Genomic DNA, 22,073 nt, shown 5'->3' on the forward strand with positions numbered 1-22,073 from the left:
TCTTCTCTAGCCAGCGTCCGCAACAACAGCATCTTGGAAATAACATTTGTGATTGCTGCTGTAGTTTAACATTTTGTTATAACAACAGACAGCAAACAAGCCAGCTGCAAGCTGCCTTCCGCAGCGGTTATGGAAGCTGCGGGGAGAGAAGCTGCCTTTAGTAATCTACTGAACTTTCCTCCAGAGTCCAGCCAAAGTAACCATTTGTCTCACAGAAGTGGGAGCTTCCCAATGCATCAACTTGGTCAGCCATGGCCTTCAAACCTTTCCACATCAATTCACCCGACAAAGAACTACCTGCCTGCCATGGTGCCATAGTATTGATACAGAAGAAGACAGAGTGGCCGCATTGCCAACGACAAGGAAGGGGAAATACGTCCGGGCTTTTCAAATAGAGGAATCCTCGAAATAGAGGGCTGCCTTCCTTAATGTAGGACTTGTGGGTCACCCTAATTTAGGGAGTATAAGGAATGGGTGGGAGGAGTTTAAATAATAACAATAATTTATTATTTATACCCCACCCATCTGGCTGGGCTTCCCCAGCCACTCTGGGTGGCTTCCAACAAAATATTAAAACACCATAATACATCAAACATTAAAAGCTTCCCTAAACAGGGCTGCCTTCAGATGTCTTCTAAAAGTCTGGTAGTTGTTGTTCTCTTTGACATCAGGTGGGAGGGCATTCCACAGGGCGGGTGCCACTACCGAGAAGGCCCTCTGCCTGGTTCCCTGTAACTTGACATCTCACAGTGAGAGAACCGCCAGAAGGCCCTCGGCGCTGGCCCTCAGTAGAACGACGGGGGTGGAGATGCTCCTTCAGATATACTGGACCGCTGCCATTAAAGAAACCACTGGTGCTGCCCACATCCCAGAATCAATGCAAAATTCTCTAGTCTTTTCTACTCTAGTAGGCTTGTATCCTAACACGGGTTCTATTGGCAGAAGCATCCTATAAGTGGAGTCCCACTGATAGGGCCCTCACACTCACAGAAAAGAGCATCCATTTCCAACAATCTCCCCTTCCCCCAGTAGCTACTTTGCTCCTCAAAAAACTCTTCTCGGGGTTGGGGGACACTCCAGAGCAGCATGAAAGGCAGTGCAGGAGACGGGGGGGGGGAGATATTGATTTTTTTAAAAAAAAAATTAAGGATGCTGCCTTACTCTGACTCAGACCATTTGTTTGTTTAGCTCAGCATTGTCTGCACTGAAGCAGCTGCACGGAAGCAGCACTACAGTGGATGCTCGGGTTGCGAATGTGATCCGTGCGGGATGCATGTTCGCAACCCGCAGTGTTCACAACCCGCGTCTGCACATCTGCACACGCGTCGTGGGTTACAATTCGGTGCTTCTGCGCATGCGCAGAGCGTGACTTAGCGCTTCTGCGTATGCACGGCCGCCGAAACCTGGAAGTAACCCGTTCTGATATTTCTGGGTTTCAGCAGTCCGTAACCCAAAAAAACACAACCTGAAGCGTCTGTAACCTGAGGTATGACTGTGTAGGGTTTTAGGTGGGTTTTCAAAAACAAAAAAACCTACCTGAACTAATGACCTTCTGCATGCAAAACAGATGCTCTGCTCTTAAAGATAGAAGAGCCATACTCTTGCAGACTGTGAACGAAAAGTGCCCTTCTGTTTGCAGAGGGTTAGTAAGGAGCCAAGTTGCATTATTGTTACTGTTATTTTTAAAAACAAAACAAAACAAAAAACCCACCATTTTATCTGTCAGGGCTCCTCACCCAAAAGGAACCTGGACAATGTAGATTGCTGAGATGTTGAGAATTTTGTCCTGAGATCTCAGAAGCCCACAGAACTACAGTTCCCTGGGAAGAGAAAATAATTGTTGAAACCATTTGTTATTGTAAGGCGGTTATAGAATTGGAGAGTTGGAAGGAACTTCGAGGGCCATCTAGTCCAGCCCCTTGTAATGCAGGAATCTCACACGAGGTCCCCCCATCCAATTTGAATCCATAGTGGACCTTGCTTGGCTTTGCAAATGTGCTGGCAGTTTTATTGCTGCACCAGTGTGCCACTAAACTGTCCAGAATGTGATCCAGAGAAATTTAAGCTGAAATCGATGAGGCTACACCTCAGAATTGAGTGATTTCCTCATATTTGAACTCAACTCACCATACCAGACTTTCCTCTTGGACAGTATTGATTCATTGGTGCTGCAGTGTGGATTGTTTGTATTCAAGGGTGTCATAAGGCAAAATTCAACTTCCAGCTTCATAACGAATCATTCATTCAGCTGATTTGTACAATTTGGCTCAGAAGTTTGAACCAATTGTCAATCCATTGCAATGGCAAAGAGCCCGAGAGGAAAATCAACACTATTAAACTTGGTTTAAACAATATGTTAAAACAAAGTTAGAGGGAAATGCCAAAATCTGTAGGCATGCTGACAACTTTATATTTTGGAACTGACCACCATGTTAAAATAATGGATTGCTATAACAAAGACGAAAGACTCTGACTGGCGCAGCTATTTGCAAGTGTTACAAGGATTATTCTTTCTGAAATTAATCTTAATCAAGGGCTAGTTCATAGACTCGTAATTTAGGAGTACCCACAATAATTGCAAGCAGCTGTTGCTAGCAAATCATTATTTCCGGACAGTCATTGGAAAGCGTTTCAACTCCTTGTCTAATCCAGACTGGGATGATTATATTGTGTGGACAGGCGGAGTCCCCCCAACCCCAGGCAACCCCCAAATGGAATAATGACTCAAGACAACGTGCTATGGGATTAAAATTGGCCACAACTTTATCAAGTTTCAGATGTAGGGAGACCTTGGCTCAGGCATTGGACATTTATCCTTCCCAGTCCCCAGTCAGGGATCTGGGAGACTTTAGGGTTATCCAGAATGTGTGGGGATTGGGCTGGCTCTGGAGAACATATGTTCAAGCAGAGAGTCCGCCTCCCGTTTCGCCGCCGTTGGAGGGGAGAGCAATGACAACTTCTCGGCATATGGCCAATGCCTCCCCTCAAGAACCCTTTAACGGGGAACCCTGGTATCACTGCCGCAAGGGGGCGTGGGTCACCACTTCAGCCCCCCCCCCCCCATTTTGGGAAGATAGACTAAAGGATTCCGCCCAAGGCCTGAAACCACCAAAGTTGTGACGTTTTGCTATGGGAAAGGCAAAACCTGCCAATGCAGGGAAATTCCTTTTTGGCCCTTCAGCAGCAACCCTGACGTAGAAGTGCCTGCATACCTGTGGAGAAGAGGTCAAACTGCAAAAGAAGTCTTAATTGAGGGAGGGTAGGGTGGGAGAAGCTCTGGAGCCGCCTGCCGCTTCACAGGTAAGCATCACCTTCTGTTGTGTGAACAGGACAGTCCCTCCCCTTACCTGGCCAATCCCCTGGGCGATTGGCTGAGGTAGGCGGAGACCTCCAGGTATCCAGCCTGGGGAGGATGAAGCCAGCCCAAACTACCAGGTGTTGCACCAGGATCTGGGGGGCTGCACGCGACCACGCAGAAGGCACCCCCATTTGATGTGGGTAGCGGTCATTCCTCTTTAAACATTCTTGCTGTCTTTTATAGAAGGAAGAGTTAAGATCACTTCATGCATTAGCAAGAGCTGATAGCTCAGGACTGTGAGGTATTAAGCCAAGGGAGGTGCTGTAGGACACATGCAGGCATCTCAGCATCTCCATTTAATGGTCCTCAAGAGGAGGCAGTAGCAGTAATGCTTCTCAATACCAGTTACTAGAAACTGCAGGAGGTGAGAGCACTCTTGCACTGCTTGCAGGTTTCTTATGAGTTCTGATAACAGGATATTGAACTCGATGTGTCTTTGGTCTGATCCAGCAGGCCCTTCTCATAGAAAAGGTGAGACATAATAATAATAATAATAATAATAATAATAATAATAATAATAATAATAATTTTTATTTATACCCCACCCTCCCCAGCCAAGGCCGGGCTCAGGGCGGCTAAAAGCAATAATAAAAACAAGTTGAATGAATACAACTTAAAAACAAGATTAAAATACAACATTAAAATATTGAAACATTAAAATATTAAAATGCAACCTCATCACAGGAGGAGAAAGAAAAAAGAAAAAAGAAAGAGGGGGAGGGAATCAAACTGGCTCCAAGCCAAAGGCCAGGCGGAACAACTCTGTCTTACAGGCCCTGCGGAAAGAAATCAGATCCTGCAGGGCCCTGGTCTCATGAGACAGAGCGTTCCACCAGGCCAGAGCCAGTGTTGAAAAGGCCCTGACTTTGGTTGATGCTAATCTAACTTCCTTAGGCCCCGGGACCAGTAGGGTGTTGCTATTTATGGACCTTGAGGCTCTCCGTGGGGCATACCGGGAGAGGCGGTCCTGTAGGTACGAGGGTCCTAGGCCATGAAGGGCTTTAAGACCCTGAAGAACCATGTTTCTCATGGGTGATCCACCCAAGGCACCCCTGTATCTTTATAATGCCATTTATTCACAAAAGCCACTTGCTTGCAGAAAATAACATGTGGCACATGTGTAGATGAGCAGATACCGAAAACAACTGCCTGGAGTGGCTTCATTTTCAAGCACAGCATGTCAGCAGGGTTTTCTCTTCCCCATTCAAGGCTAGAGAGTAGTGGTATTCAACTAGGTTTTACCAAGTGCATACCCTCCAACATTTTCCAGCTGAAAATCAGGACATGTGCCTTTTGGCGCTGCGCTGCCACACAAGTCAGCTGGCTCACGCAGAAGCACAGCAGCAAGAGATGCATGAGTCAGCTGGCTGCCTCCCCTGCTGCAGCCCCTACCTAGCAACTGCTCCTCCCCTTCATTTTCTCACTCGTTTCCTCTGCCCACACCGCATCTCATGGCAGCAGAGAGGGGCTGGCAAGAGCATTGGACATGTCCACCACCTCCACTCCAGCAAGGAAATGCTTTGAACATGCTCAAAGGTTCCGCTTCGTGAGAGTTGCACTGCTAAACGCAAGTGCCGGCTGATCCTCTTCCAGTGCTCAGTGCTGACTGTGCAGAAGAGGGAAAACAGGACTGTGATGGCCTGGGACTCAGGCTTAGACTCGGAACCAGAGGAGTCTCAGTCCACACTGGATCCTTTGCCTCAGGTGGCAGCTGAACCTAGTCTGGGGCCTGATTCTGAAGAGCCCCAGTCTGTACAGGTTCCCCTGCAACAAGCACCAGCTGGGTCGAGTCAAGGGCCTGAACCTGCCCTGGCTCCAGATGTAGGAATTACCTCGTTGCCTCCAGCTGGGCAATCACTTACAGCTGCTCCACTACCAGTTGGGTCAGGAGAGGCTGAGGGTCTAGTAACCCACCGACATCTCCTGAGCTGTAGAGACGAGGTCTGAGAGAAGGAGAGACCTGAGTACTCGCAGGAGGAGTGCTCGCCTTTGGGTGAGACAGGGAGGTGAGTCACTGGGGGATCAGGACCGACCGTTACCCCGACAAAGATAAAAGGCTGCTGGACCCTGCCCCAGGTTGTGGGAACAACATTGCTGTTTGCCAGAACCTGCCTGTGATCCTGTGCCTGACCTTGCCTAGTTTCCTGCCTAGTGTCCTGCCTTGGCCCTGTTGGACTGACTCCTCGCGGAACCCTTGGATTCGGGACCAGACTTGGACTGCGTTGCTTGGGTTATCCCCAGGCCCAGCACAAGGACATTCTAAGATGCAATCAGAAGCTGGGGTGGTTTATGCAATTCCATGAATGTCCCAGGAAAATAAGGGCACTTGATCAGTATGCAAGAGTAGTCCCACTGAAATTAAGACTAATGGGGATGTAATAAGATCATAAGAAGAGTGCTGGATCAGGCCAGCAGCCCATCTAGCCCAGCACCCTATTCTCACAGTGGCCACCCAAATACCCACAAGCAGGTTCATGTTCATTAGTGCAAATGGGTCTACTCTAGGTGGCATTGAACTCAAGTTTTAATGTCCTCATGAAACATTTCCTGAGCTTGACATGGATGAGGTAATCTACGCATCACATGAGAAGCCTTATGTGTGCCCTGGAGAGAAAAGGATGGGGCAAACATTTCAATGGAGAAATGTGATATTTTTGCATGGGGTGGGTGGGGGTTATTCAGTATATTTGCTTGGAATGCAGCAGCGCCAAACCCTTTGAGGGAGGCTGCAACCTTGTGGTGTTATGTGGGAGAAGGAGCACTCCCAGGGGGTGAGGTACCACAGCTTGTTTTCAGAAGAGATCCGCTTTATGTCAAGTTCCTGCGCAGCGCTGGTGAAAACTTTTATTGGCAGGGACTGCAGGAGGAAGCAGGTGGAAAGAGGTAGGGGCCAAATGGGGGTGTAGGAAACATCTGTGGCTCACAAGGGGAGCGGGGAATCAGAGAGGTGCATGAGGGAGAAAATGAAAAACATGTTTCTCAGTAGCGTCTTGCTTATTTTTTAAAAGGTTGTATTTACGTTTACTTAGGAACTCAGGAAGCTGCCTTGCAGCTCGTCCAATTATTTACTCATCTTCCATTTTTCATTTGGGGCGTGCATTGTACAGATGGTTTTATGCTTATTTAAATCATAGAGTTGGAAAGGACCCCAAGGGTCATCTAGTCCAACCCCCTGCAATACAGGAATCTCAACTAAAGCATCCATGGGAGATGGCCACCCAACCTCTGCTTGAAAACCTCCAAGGAAGGAGAGTCCACCACTTTCTGAGGGAATCAATTCCAGCTGCTCTTGTCAGAAAGGTCTTCCTGATGTTAAGTAGGAATTTCCTTTCTTGTAACTTGGTTTTCGGGATGCGGGTGGTGCTGTGGGTTAAACCACAGAGCCTAGGACTTGCCAATCAGAAGGTTGGCAGTTCGAATCCCAATGACGGGGTGAGCTCCCATTGCTCGGTCCCTGCTCCTGCCAACCTAGCAGTTTGAAAGCATGTCAAAGTGCAAGTAGATAAATAGGTACCGTTTCGGCGGGAAGGTAAACGGCGCTTCCGTGTGCTGCTCTGGTTCGCCAGAAGCGGCTTAGTCATGCTGGCCACATGACCCGGAAGCTGTACGCTGGCTCCCCCAGCCAATAAAGCGAGATGAGTGCCACAACCCCAGAGTCGACCATGACTGGACCTAATGGTCAGGAGTCCCTTTACGTTTACCTAACTTGGTTTTCAGACCCTTGATCATCTTGGTCACTATCGTCTGCACATCTTTCAGCTTGTCAACATCCTTCTTAAATTGTGGCACTGAGAACAGGATACAGTATTCCAGGCTTGGTCTGACCAAGGCAGAATAGAGCAGTACTATTATTTCCCTTGATCTGGACACTATACTTCTGTTGATGCAGCCTAGGATAGCATTAGCTTTTTTTGCTGCTGCATCACACTGTTGACTCATGTTAAGGTTGTGGTCTACTAAGACTCCTAGATCCTTTTGACGTGTACTACTGGCAAGCCAGGTGTCCCCCACCTTATATTTGTGCAGCTGGCTCTTCCTGCCTAAGTGTACAACCTGAGCATTTGTCCTTACTGAAATTCATTTTGTTAGTTTGGGCCCAGTTCTTTAATCTGTGCCTGCCATTGGCTCTGGTTCCACCTATCGTTGGCCTCCTGCTTTAGGCACCCCAGTCCCAATCCCAAAGCTTCTTCAGGGCTTCAGTTGGGTTGATTAACCTCAGATTTCCAAGCGTGGTGCCTTGCTTTCCTGTGAGTAAGTCCCATCAAGGTCAACATAGGTTTGGTCCCAGGTGAGTAAGTGTGTTTAGGTTCGCTTCCTATTAGGAAACTTAACAGTTTAAGCCATGGAATCTTTGCTTGGCGTACTTCAGAGCTATTGTGTTGAGGGAGTTGGAAGATTAGTCCAGAGGACAATTTCCATTGTCTGGAGATGAACCAAATGGAAGTCAAACTCACCATCCGAACACATTGGACTAGGTGTCAGGCGGCAGAGGATCCAGCCCCCACGGCAGGTTGCCAGGAACGGATAAGACAAGGAAAAGTTCTTACCAATTGCTTCAATAGTCACAGAGAGATGTTTGGAAATGCAACCTCTTGGAATAATGGCGTTGCCCCGAGTGAGTCTCCACCCCTTTCCTCTCTCATGCGGCTCAGCTATGGATACTGAAAAGTGCCCTCTGCCTTTGAGCTCTTTGCTCTCCTACTTTCAGTGCTCGTCGGTTCTGGGAGAGAGGGAGGGTCTGGAATGCTTTCTAAAGACACTGTGCCCATCAGCTTTCACCCCTTCCTCCTCCTCCTCCTCCTCCTCCTCCTCCTCCTCCTCCTCCTCTCCCATTATTTCCCACTTTCCCCCTCATCTGCCTCTGAGCTGTGATCTCCCTCAAACCCCTGTTGTGATTCTGAACTGCCATCTTCTTCTCTGGAAGTGTCAGGCTGGTGAGGCGGTCTCCACCATTCCTCCTCTGCCCAGTCCCTGACACTAGGTAGCCCTCAGGGTCCCTTCCAACTTTACAGTTCTAATTCTATGCTGTGGTTGGACACCAGCCTCCACTTAGTGTGCACCTAGGAATATACTGTAACAAACTACTGTACTATAGTCCACCACAGCAGCTCCTGAAATGCAGGTAGGTGTATTTTTGAACAAGCCCTTCCTGATCAAATGAAGAAGTTCCACAGCCATTTTCAAACAGCAGTTACTTCTCAAGCCAGCCAGATGTTCAGAGAAGTTAAGTGATGCTCTGGCAAAGACCTCTGGCTAATCTCCATGTTCACACATTTCTTTCAGTGGTCCACGGGATGCAGTTTTATATACACAACATTCAGCAAGGCCAGAGGGTGAAGCTTGATTCTGCAAGTCCTTTGTGAGCTGAACTTCTAATGACTTCTTACTGAATCTCTGCACTTGTGGGGTTGGTGGGACTTGATCCAAAGAGCGTCATTTGTGTTCCTACTTTAACTTTACACTTCCTGAGGAAAAAGGACTGGACAGAGCTACCTTCAAATTCGCAGAGGAATTCAGATTATGCTATTCCTTCTTTCCAGTAACAACAGATGTACAACAATGGAATTCGCCATGGAGAACGGCAGGCATGATATTAGCAATTCCTGTTAAGGTTGATGGGACTCTCAAACTTTGGGTTAGGCCCTCAATCTACTTCAAATGTGGATAATACCACTGCAGCCTCCAGTTGTCCATTCATCTCCAATTCAGAATTCCTTCTCTGCTTTACATACAGAATATCCCAGATGCAATCCATTGCACTGCCATTTAATAGCACCTCTGCCTGGACCCAGAAGAAGAACCACTGCCAGTCAGAGAGAACAGCACTGGGGGAAACAGGCAAATAGCCAACCTGGTATATGGCCACTTTCTATGTTAGAAACTATAAGAAGAAACCTGGTGAATGGGTCAGATGAGTTTCTTTGCAAGATAATGACCTTAGCTGGCCATTACATTTTATACTTCCCAAGAGATTGCTCTGTTGCCATAGAGAAAAAAAATGGGCAGGCATTTCCCCTACCAACAGCTCACCTGGATGGATGCTGCATCATCCTAGGATGGAGAACTATAGGCCAAAGGAGCTGTGTGTGGGTTGGGTTGGGTTGGGTTGATGTTGAAGCTGGAAACAGAGACATATCTGTTGCTCTGTTCTGGGCCCAAAGCTGTGACTTGGGCCTTCTCTGGAAACCTAATGGAGAAGCAAGATCTGCTTGTGTGTTAGTGCTGTGAGTCCCTCCATCCTATGCTCCAGTTGTATGCATGTGCAAATAAAACCATATATCCTAATGACACCACAGTCTCCACTGACATTCATTCCAAGGAAATTGAACCCTGGGCAAGAGCTGGAACCCCTGGGTGCTCTGGGCACTTGGAGAATGGGGTGTACACATTAATAAACTTCTTGTTGAGGGTGGAGGGAGAGACACCAGGTAAGGGAAGATTGATATATAGGTGAATGACTTACCCTGTGCAATCTTCCCTACCCTTTCAGATCTTGCACTACTGTCTCCTCCTCAGGAGAAAGTTGTAGCTTTGTATGAATAAAGTCCCAGTTTCATTCTCCAGCATCTCCAAGCAGGACTGGGAGAGAGACTTGTGTCTGAAACTCCAGTCAATACTAACTCAGACTCGGCAGAAGGCAGTTCCTGCATTTTTGAGAAGTTTGGTTGGGAGATGCGGTAACACCCTTTTCTCTTCCTTTTAAAACCCATTTCTGCAATGTTTTGGACATTACTATTTTCAGTTTGTGTCAGTGCTTGGAAGATGGAATGAAGAACAGGAATATTACAGATGGTATTGTGCATTGTACCATTAGAAAACAAATCAGAATGTTTATATTCTGAGATACTACAATACAGTGAATTAATTTTGCTTTGCCCCAAATGCTGGGGTGTGCTTTTACATTTCCGCTAAAACTAATGAGCATTACAACAAAGATGACGAGATCAATGGAAGAGATCAACACCAAAAGAATCCTTTAAGAAGGAAACATTTTGGACTCCTAACTATCAAGGTCAAATGGAAGGGAGTTAGCATATGCCTGACTCTTTCCTGCTTTGGAACAGCTGCTCATCTCAAAGACCCCTAACCATCAGGTTCAGGGTGTTCTGCCAAGCATTTTACAAAAGGGAATGGAGAAAGGAGAAATTCTGCTGAATTTCTCTTCCTGGCTCCCTTTGATGTCCACTGAAACATCTGCGTATCAAAACAAAAAGTCCTCTATTTATACCAAGCTTCTGTGTGGCAGCCCACTCCCTTGTTTTCGTCTAAAAAGAGGCTTGCACTGCTAACGTCACAAAATGTACGAACAGGGCCAGAGGTTGACAGGCTTAGATATCTTCTTGGGCTCATGCCTATGAATATGTCCATTTTCTGAGAACCAGTGTTATCAACTTGACCAGAGCCTGGATGAACTGAGAATCATAGAATTGTAGAGTTGGAAGGAATGCTGATGATCATCTCATCCAACCCTCCACAATCCAGGAATCTCAACGCACTGTCTCCCATCCAGTTTGAAACCATGCAGGACCCTGCTTAGCTTTGCAAATGTGCTAGCAGTTTTATTGCTGCACCACCTGTAATGGTAGAATGTGCTTTGGAACCAATGGAACTTTCTTAGTTTGAGCACCCAGCTTTCCCTGACCATACCTTTTGTTTCCAATCTCCAAGGCTTTTAATATAAGAAGAGCTGTGTTGGATCAGATCAAAAGCCTACCTAGTCTAGCATCCTGTTTGCCACTGTGGCCAAACAACAGCCTCTGGCAAACCCAAAACCATGGCACGAAGGGAACCCTCTCCTTCGATTCTCTAGCAACTGGTAATTCAGAGGTACCTCTGATCCTAGAGGTATTATACAGAAGTCAATAGTATCTTGAAAAAACATTGTTATTTAATGACTTTGAATTTTTGGATTATCTCATACTGAATAGTTTGTGTGTGTTTTGGCTTTTGTTTTAAAAACATTCCCAAATTTTCCAAAGATTCATTCAAGTCTTCCCTGCACATATAGCTGCAGATAAGATTTAGAGAAGTCATAAATTACCGGTAGTCATTCTTAATTAATGAGTCAGTTTACTGAGATCTGAAAGGGGCAGGGAACACTTTTGCCTCAAGTCTGGAAAGTGATGCTAATACTGTTCTATGTCAGTATACACACACACAAACAAACTGTTCTGCTGTTGCATGTATTTTCCATATGATAGATCTGAATATTAAACTGTTTAGTCACTAGGATGCAGTCTGAAGGAAAATTAACTTGCCTAATGTTTATATATATATTGCGTGGTACTTAGCTAAATTTTACTCAAAGAGACCCACTGAAATTAATGAACATAACTAAGTTTAGACCTTTAATTTCATGAGGTCTCCTTTGAGCAAAACTTAGTTGAAAACAAGCTATGGTGCCGGGTTGGGGGAGGGAGGACTTGTGAACAACATGGTGAGGAAAAAGGAATTAACAATGGACAGCGCTTCCTAAACTTTTTTTTGGAGTAAAATTTGAAGCACACTTCATTCTTAGGCTCAAAATGATAGTTTCTTTTTATATATATATATAATATTTATTACTTTTCCAACAATTTAAACACTACAAAAAGAATAAAAGAAGAAGGGGGGGAGAACAATACAATACAATATAAAAACACTACATAACACTAACACATTAAACTAACAAAACAAAACAAAAACAGTTTAAAACACATCAAACAATTTCAATATCTTATCTTTCATTCACTTATTTCAACGACCTCCTCACACCTCCCTTTTTGTATTCCACTTCTGTTAATTGTTTCAGCAATTCCTTTCCATCTTCCTCTGTTTTCTATCCTATAATTATCTTAACACATTCTAACCTTATTTTTTCCTTTAATATTCTATTAATCTATTTATACTTAATTCCTTATAACATTTCTACTAAAGCCATATAACTTCATTCCAACATTCTTCTAACATTCATTAATTTTACAGTATTTCTGTAAATAGTCTTTAAACTTTTTCCAGTCTTCTTCCACCGACTCTTCTCCCTGGTCTCGGATTCTGCCAGTCATTTCCGCCAGTTCCATATACCGTATTTTTCGCCCTATAGGACGCACCGGCCCATAGGACGCACCTATTTTTGGGGGGGGGGGAATCAAAGGAAAAAAATTGATTTCCCCCCAGGTTTGCGCAGCCATCCCCAAGCTAGAAGAGGGAGACGGAGCACTTCGTCGCCCTCTCCTGCCTTCAGGGACAGCTTGGCCGCTATCCCGCGAGCTTGTGGGGCTGGCGGGGGCAGAAGCAGGCTTGCTTCTCCCACCCCCAGCCTCCAGATCAGGTCGGGGAATAGCGGGATGGCGGCGCTTCGCCATCCCCCTATCCCCCGAGCTTGTGGGGCTGGCAGGGGGGAGAAGCAGGCTTGCTTCTCCCCCCGCCAGCCTCCAGTTCAGGTCGGGGAATAGCGGGGTGGCGGCGCTGCGCCTCCCCGCTGTCCCCAGCTTTTGGGTGCAGGCTGCTGCCCGCAAGCCTTGCGAGCCCGCGGGACATCCCGCCGGGCTTGCAAGACTTGGGATAGCTTCCTGAAGCCTGGAGAGCGAGAGGGGTCGGTGCGCACGGACCCCTCTCGCTCTCCAGGCTTCAGCGAAAGCCTGCATTCGCCCCATAGGACGCACCCAGATTTCCCCTTCATTTTTGGAGGGGGAAAAGTGCGTCCTATAGGGCGAAAAATACGGTAGTCCGTCAACTTCATCTGCCATTCTTCCCGGGTGGGTAAATCTTGTGTCTTCCAATACTTCTCAATGAGTATTCTTGCTGCTGTTGTTGCATACATAAAAAAAGTTCTATCCTTCTTTGGCACCAGTTGGCCGACCATGCCCAGGAGAAAGGCCTCTGGTTTCTTCAAGATCAAAATGATAGTTTCTTGATCATCTCCCGAAACAGTGAATAGGAACCAGCCCACCTTGCAACTATAAGATGGCCTGGTTCATATTGCCTTCCAGCTTCTCATTCTTCCCCCTTGCCCAGTCACTCAGTTATGGGGTTGTGCTCTCTGTGCAGTCCCTGTCAACTATAGCAGTTTCCCTGTAATATAAAGCATTCCCATGTGCAGGGTCGGATTTAGGTTTGAGGAGGCCCTAAGCTACTGAAGGTAATGGGCCCTTTATATGTCCAGCTGTCCTTTGTCAACAACAAATTGTCACTGTTTTTGTGTTGAATATATGTTATTATTGTTGTTGGCCGCTCTGAACCCAGTTTCGGCTGGGGAGGGCGGGATATTTATTAATTTTATTTATTTATTTATTTAATTTATGGACCTAATAGGTATCTAAAGCCATTTGCACATAACAAAATATGTATTTTATCAAAGTAATTGTTACAACCAGTCCATGCAGAATATAGTTACCCTATATATAGAAATGAGCAAACCAGTGATATTTTAGGGAGCAGGCGGGGCCCATTAGTTACATCATAGGAGACTACACAACACAAAACACTGTTGCTGCATGTAGGTTTTATTTTATTTGTTTTTTTATCTCATATTTTGGAAATGTACATCCACTTTTTTTATCCCTTTAAAATTTATGGGGGGGCCCTAAGCTATAGCTTGTTTAGCTGATACGTAAATCCGGCATTGCTCATGTGTTATTTTCCACAAATACAAGCATTTGTATGCACACTTCACCCAAACATTACTTGGCTGGAGAACTGCACCACAAAATTTAGAGACATATGGCTGTGTTTTGGTCCGGCATTTTTTCCGGAAAGTCTGGATTTGGTATGCTCACCTTTAAATGCGAACTGAGTCATATTTCTCGCCCAACGTTAACCCTGGCACACTGTTTGAGAATCAATGTCATATGTTCTCCATGACAGCAGTTAAATGGTTGTGTGGTTTTTTTGTTTTTTTTGGGGGGGGGGGTTAAATGCAGAAGGGGTGTGGTTCCAGCAAAAAGAAGAACGGTGTCTTTCATATATCCTGACTATACCTTAAGTGGTCTGACACGGGTTTAGCCCTCCCAACTTCAGAGAGCTCCTCCTGATGTATACCAGGCTGAGAATAGAGGGAGGCCTGCTGCCAAGAGAAATATACATTTCAGTTGTTATTTCTGAAAGGTCCCGATTGTTCCTTCAGGCTTTCACTCCATGCTGCAATGTGCAACTTATTACAGTGGTACCTCAGGTTACAGACGCTTCAGGTTACAGACACAGCTAACCCAGAAATAGTACCTCAGGTTAAGAACTTTGCTTCAGGATGAGAACAGAAAACGCACGGCGGCGGTAGCAGGAGGCCCCATTAGCTAAAGTGGTACCTCAGGTTAAGCACAGTTTCAGGTTAAGAACGGAGCTCCGGAACAAATTAAGTTCTTAACCCGAGGTACCGCTGTAGCTGTGTTTGTCAGCAGAGCCGATTTCCAGAGAGATGTGGGGAGGAGACGAGAAAGAAAAAGGCAGGAACGCTTCGTGCAATCAGTCCATTTGGCACAGCCCGCCCATCAATGATGGGGTTCTTTTCTGCAAAGAGCAGCCTCCGCCCTGATGAAAATGCCACCTAGAATCATAGAGTTGGAAGAGACCACAAGGGCCATCGAGTCCAACCCCCTGCCAAGCAGGAAACACCATCAGAGCACTCCTGACATATGGTTGTCAAGCCTCTGCTTAAAGACCTCCAAAGTAGGAGACTCCACCACACTCCTTGGCAGCAAATTCCACTGTCGAACAGCTCTTACTGTCAGGAAGTTCTTCCTAATGTTTAGGTGGAATCTTCTTTCTTGTAGTTTGGATCCATTGCTCCGTGTCCGCTTCTCTGGAGCAGCAGAAAACAACCTTTCTCCCTCCTCTATGTGACATCCTTTTATATATTTGAACATGGCTATCATATCACCCCTTAACCTCCTCTTCTCCAGGCTAAACATGCCCAGCTCCCTTAGCTGTTCCTCATAAGGCATCGTTTCCAGGCCTTTGACCATTTTGGTTGCCCTCCTCTGGACACGTTCCAGTTTGTCACCTGACTGGCCTGACAGTGTATCTGGGCTGCCCATTACAAGCATGGCATGTGCTTCGTGAGTTGATTCACTGGTACTCCAGAGGAAGCGAGAGGCCTGAGGCTGCCTCTCTTTGAATGCTCGCATGTCTCTGAACCCCCGAGAATTTTTTTGCCTGTAATTAGGAGACGATTTGACAATTGTCTGGGCAGCACATTAGGAAAAGGCAGCGTTTGGGTGGGCTTTTCTCTCTCTCTCTCATGTTTTAGATTGCAGCGCTAATTCTTTATACAAGAGCTTGCCAGCAAGGATGGGAGAGGTCAGTTCTTCGCTTGGGTCTTCTTTCTGAACAGTCATGAAACTGCTGTAGAAAGGACACAGCTTTTCTGGATGCTGCCAGACTGACTCAGTGCTGAATGACAAATCCAGAACGAATGTAAGCAAGACATTGGCAAGCTCAGATGTTCCTCCACATAGTCCAGATCTGGCAAAAGTCACTTTTCCAAACATAGTAGCTCAAATAATAACTTGAGCAGCAATTCTATATCTACTTACCGGGGAGAAAGCCCGGTAAGTTTACTTCTGAGTAGACGTGTATAAGGCTGGTCTGATGGGTTGCTTCCACAATACTAGTCCTTCTGTCTGGAATTACCGTACTATCCTTTTCACTTGAATCTATTTTATTGTTTTATTTTTATTTCATAAGATTGATACACACCTAATCAAAAAATATCTCAGTGTGGTTTACTAGGGCTAGCATATTTCAAAAAGTAAAAACCAGGACACCAAAGCGCTGCCTTTTGAAATCCCAGTAATGTCCGGGAAAATCTGGATGTATGGCAGTCCTAGGTTTGTTATTTGTTATTGGCCTTTATTGGCATATGTTTAAACAATAAATCATTCAAAGTCAGCCAAATACACTAATAATCCAAACACATACAATGACTAGATAGACACCATTGAGTAAATCAGGCAACTTTAGATTTAGCTTTAAAAACCTCGGCTAAATACCCCAAAGCAATCTTGGTAGTTTTGGGAGCATCATCCCTCAACAAATATAGGATTACAGACTCTTTGTAAATCAATATTTTAAGCTGCAAGGGAGTCACTATGAATCTCTGTGAAGGGTGCCAGCTGAGAAGAGGGCAATCCAAAATTATGTGATGTTTTCTTATTACAGAAGCAGAATCTGTTCTGGAAGGGGATTTTTTTTTTGAAACCTTCCAAACAATACAGATGAGGAGAATGCATTTAGACCAGCTAGCATAAAAGCTCTGCAGTGCGATGGAGTATCTAGATTATAAAAGTATTTAGGCATTACTCCATGGTGGAACTGCAATCCTAAGTAAGCAGATGAACATACAAAAGGCTGGGAGGGGTAAGGTTTTTGGTTTTCATGGTCCAGCAGTCACTGCTTGATAAGAGAGAAGATTTGTGACTCATCCGAAGAAGGGAATCTATTCCAATCCCTATTCCCTGAGTTTGAGGGTAATATCAGAAAACCATGTAAAATTATGTGTATTTCTTAATAAAAAAGTTAGTAAACTGTCCAAGTCTGCATTAAAGTGAATTTTTAACCAGTATTTAAAAGTCATAATCCAGCCCCTAGATTATAAAAGATGCTGGCCTAACTCTGTGCACATAGCCAGATAGGAGACACATTTTGGAACTCTTAGAATTTGTCGGAAGAAGGATGCCTGTACACCCTCAATTTTGTTGTTAAAGTCAGTTATCCATAAGGGAATCCCATAAAGGAGTTGCAAAACAGTTTTTCTGCTATAGGCCCTAACTGCTGCAGGCACATTCTGGTTACCATCGAGAAAACAGAGTTGTTTAATTTGTGCTGCCGAGCAATTAGCTAAGTTGGTTATCCTATTACGATGGGTCACCCATTTTAGATTGTAATAAAAGGTGGTCCCTAAAGCTTTTAACATGCTTGATTTATTGATCAGCGATACACCATTTAGATGGATGCCAACTCTTTGAAAATACCAAGATCTTGGGTTTTGAGTAATATGTTGTTTCATATAATCCAAAAATGGATTGAATAGATATGGGGCAAAGACTCCTTTAGTAGTCTAGGTGTCAAGTGGCCATCCAGGGAGATCTTCACCTGACACATATTTTTTTATCAAGAAATGTAATTCTAGGGAGTTCTAGCCCAATAGCATTCAATTTCTCCCATAACAGCCCTCTAGGTATCGAGTCAAAAGCACTTTTCAGATCAATAAAGTCCATGTATAACTTTCCCCTTTCAGATTTCATATATTTATCTGCTAGAAAGACAAGTGAGAGACAGTGATCAACAGTTTATTTCCGTTTTGTAAATCCGATCTGTTCAGGGCCATTAATTCTGTTCATTTTAATCCAGTCCAATAGATAACACTATAAATGTTTAGAGTTTACTTATAGTGGACAGAAGACTAAAAGGGCAATCATTACACGGCTGCTCAGAATCGCCTTTTTTATAGATTGGGATTGTTACAGAAGTTAACCATGATTTTGGTATAATTCCAAATTGGTCTATAAGAGTGGGAAGGTTAGCAAATGGTGATTCCCACCAATCTTCATACTTATTTTTTAGAATCTCAGCAGAAATCCCATCAGAGCCAGGGGCCTTACCATGTTTTAATTCTGCAATAAATTCCATTATTTGGAATGGGGCAGTTTGGCATATTAGAGGGGACAGGCTTGTCAGCATTTGGGAGACAGCAGGGTAAGGCGTTGAATATTTTAAAATAGTAGTCCACCCAGGTTTGGGAACTCTAGGTTTACTAAATAATTAATCTACATGATGTTGTTAAATTGCCAAAAAAACCCAAAACAAAACAAAGACGCTAAGGATATTTTTGCCCATTACAATATTTTTCTGTGAGTGACAGAAAATAAATAATGCAGGATAATAGGTCAGGGACTAATTCTGACCATAGAATTGGCACCTTGTTGGGAATGAACACTGCCATTAAAGGATAATTAAGCAATCTTCTTCAATGAGCAATTAACCGGCTATTCCTCAGTAATCCCATGCTCAACAGGAGGCACTTGAGAGCAGACCCAGCAACAGAAACCTTTTAATTAACACTGGAAATGACCCTTTGCTGAATGGGACTTATTTCTGAATAAGCCTTATAAATCTTCTATTTCAAAAGAACAATTTCTATATTAAACACTATATTAATTCATCTTTCAGTGGTTTGTGCAACAGCAGCTCTGAAAAAGCTTAAATGTGGAAGCAACCTTTTTCTGAGGCACCATTTTAGGTGCATTTCGTAAAGCTCTGTGTAGCTAGGAGAAAGTATGACTAGCTACTGTATTCATGGAGAGTTATTGCTCTATGTTATATATTTATGCCATATCTTTTATCCTGTTTAACTTGGCAAAGAGATTAAGGGTGTATATCATCTGATACAAAGCCTTTAAAAGCTTCAAGATATGTGAGGTGATTTATCTTCTCCAAACATTGTGAAGTACTTGCTAATAGACAAAGAGGATTGGGCTGATAAGAAAATTATGTTTATTGCCCATGCCATAGTGAAGCTATCATTCAGCATTAACTCATTTTCTTTATTCACAGTTTTTAAAAATGTGAAATATAACAGCGCAGTAAAAGAACTTGTATCCCAGAACCTTTGGTTCATAATCAATTCAATCTTTCTTTTCCACAGCCCATCTAACCCTTTCTCATAAAACTAGAATTAACTTGTTCAATGTGTATAGGACTCGCGGCCAGTCATCTGGATTATGGGAAACCGTTTCCTGAGAGAAATCTCGATCTCTTTACCATTTGAATGGCTGCAGTGGGGAGAATGTTCTCTGAGGTAAATTTTAGTCCCCTTAGGGACTTAACAGGGAAGGTGATGAGAGAATCTTCTGTGAGGTAAATTTCTGTCCCTCCAGAGTTTGAGTTGTTCCAGTAGGAAGGGATGCTAGGAAAATATTCTGTGAGGTAAATTACATTCCACTTGGGGTTTGTGTTGTTCAAAGCACTCTAAACCCTTCTTCACAAGGAACTACAACTGGGCTACATCACATTGGGAAGAAGGATGCCCATTGTTTTGAGTTCACTGAGGGGGAAAAAATACATATATATATTTTCGTGTGTGTGGCAAATGGTGGGTTGTGTGCCTCTGAGGTCACTTGCAGACCTGTGGTGAGAAAGTTCATTTTGAAAGGAACTAGTTCTAGTTTAGGTTCATCTTGCCCAAATAGAAAAGAGTCTGTCCTTTTCTAAAATGAACTAGATCAAGTTCATTCACTTTCGTTCATAGAAAACTAGTCCTCGGCATTTTTCCCAGCATTCAGAAGGTTACAAGCTGCTGAAGTACACGGGCCAAAATAAATCAGGGGCCACACAACAGTAATAAGATGCCTGACAGGATGTCAGCTGTTGAATACAATGTCATTGTATTTCTGTACGGAAAGAAGCTTGTCCTATTCTATTTCTGCCTGCCAGGAAGTCAATGAATGGTGGAATAAAAGATGTTTAATTTGTAATGTAAAATTTGAAAATTCAATAAAAATTGCACACACAAACACACACATGGATTAAGTTGTGTGGACAGATCACAATGAAAATTGCATGGTTAAACTATGGAATTCCAGACCATGTGGTGTTGTATTTGAATGGATTTAAAAGGGGTTTAGGCAATTTCATGGAGGATAAGCCTATCAATTGCCGATAGCCAAAATGGATATGTACTAACTCCAGTAAAGGTAAAGGACCCCTGGATGGTTAAGTCCTGTCAAAGGCGACTATGGGGTTGCGGCACTCATCTCGCTTTCAGGCCGAGGGAGCCAGCGTTTGTCCACAGACAGATTTCCAGGTCATGTGGCCAGCATGACTAAACCGCTTCTGGCACAACGAGACACTTCCTGCTGCAGCGGTACCTATTTCTCTACTTGTGCTGGCATGCTTTTGAACTGCTAGGTTGTCAGGAGCTGGGGCAGAGCAACGGACAGAGCTCACCCCGTAGCAGGGATTTGAACCGCCGACCTTCTGATCGGCAAGCCCAAGAGGCTCAGTGGTTTAGACCACAGTGCCACCTGTGACCCTAACTTCAGTAGCAGAGAGGTGGTAGGCCTCTGAAAACCAGTTGCTGGCAATCATAATTATTTATTTATCAAATTTATATATCACCCTTCATCCAAGGATCACAGGGTGGTTGACAGTGTGAATGGGGAGAGGGCTCTTGTACTCATTTTCTGCTTGCAGGCTTCCCATAGGCATCTGGTTGGCCACTGTGAGAACAGGATACTGGAGTGGAAGGGAGGCTTTCTGTCTGCTCCATCAAGGGTCTTATTATGCTCTAGTAAAGGTAAAGGGACCCCTGACCGTTAGGTCCAGTCGTGGCCGACTCTGGGGTTGCGGCGCTCATCTCGCTCTATAGACCGAGGGAGCCAGCATACAGCTTCCGGGTCATGTGGCCAGCATGACTAAGCCGCTTCTGGCAAACCAGAGCAGCACATGGAAACACCGTTTACCTTCCTGCCAGAGTGGTACCTATTTATCTACTTGCACTTTGACGTGGTTTCGAACCACAAGGTTGGCAGGACAGGGACTGAGCAACATGAGCTCACCCCATCGCGGGGATTTGAACAGCCGACCTTCTGATCGGCAAGTCCTAGGCTCTGTGGTTCAACCCACAGCGCCACTCGCGTCCCATCTGCTCCATCAAAGCTCTTATTATGCTCTAGCTTTCTGTAATTACCAAAACACGGAGAAACACTACGGGGGGGGGTTGCATTCACATCTGCTACTTTTGCTATAAAAATGCAAGTGCCGCTTCATGTAAAACGGACCTTTATGACCCGTCCCAGAAATAAATTTTAATTTTTCCAATATCACCCAGCAGCAAGATGGTGGCTTTTTGACTCCTCGAGAATGAAGGGATGCGTCGTCTTAAAATAAAGATGAAATAAACATTGTCCTTCCTCTTCTGCTACCACCCAGAATTCAAATCTTACAGCTGCTTCTCACCAAAGAAAACTGACCTGGCAACACTCAAACAAAAAGACTATACACAGCAGGCAACTGAAAGGAGGATATTGATAGAGTTGTTATCGCCATAGTGAAGTGTTTAAGAGGAAATGAATGCAATGGAACAGCTGTTCCGCTTTCCTCTTCTACTTGGGACTGAGTGCCCATAACTTATTCACAAGCTAAAACCGGTTGCCTTTCTCTGCCTTGAGTGCCAGTAAGAATGGAAAGTGTGATTTTGCTGGCCTGCCTCACATTTACTGGGCTTTCCTGAGTTGTGCTCTCCCTAACCCAAGACAGGCAGAAAGTGAGGGGGAATTAAAGAACCTTTTAATGAGGGTGAAAGAGGAGAGCGCAAAATATGGTCTGACGCTCAACATCCAAAAAACTAAGATCATGGCCACTGGTCCCATCACCACCTGGCAAATAGAAGGGGAAGAAATGGAGGCAGTGAGAGATTTTACTTTCTTGGGCTCCATGATCACTACAGATGGGGACAGCTGTCATGAAATTAAAAGACGCCTGCTTCTTGGGAGAAAAGCAATGACAAACCTAGACAGCATCTTAAAAAGCAGAGACATCACCTTGCCAACAAAGGTCCGTATGGTTAAAGCTATGGTTTTCCCAGTAGTGATGTATGGAAGTGAGAGCTGGACCATAAAGAAGGCTGATCGCCGAGGAATTGATGCTTTGGAATTATGGTGCTGGAGGAGACTCTAGAGAGTCCCATGGACTGCAAGAAGATCATATCCATTCTGAAGGAAATCAGCCCTGAGTGCTCACT

The 22,073-nt window shown here is 44.7% G+C and overlaps 1 long non-coding RNA gene across 1 annotated transcript in view; it reads left to right on the plus strand.

Moving 5' to 3' along the window:
• Positions 1-2,827: 2,827 nt before the first annotated feature.
• The window catches only part of LOC310713284, a 326,468-nt gene continuing 307,222 nt past the window's right edge, over positions 2,828-22,073 (plus strand). Inside the window, exon 1 of the long non-coding RNA XR_014529185.1 lies at positions 2,828-2,898. This is a non-coding gene — a long non-coding RNA (uncharacterized lncRNA). The remainder of the gene's footprint in view (positions 2,899-22,073) is intronic.

The sequence above is a fragment of the Podarcis liolepis genome (assembly GCF_965112155.1).
Source record: "Podarcis liolepis genome assembly, chromosome: 8".
NCBI classification, from domain to species: domain Eukaryota; kingdom Metazoa; phylum Chordata; class Lepidosauria; order Squamata; family Lacertidae; genus Podarcis; species Podarcis liolepis.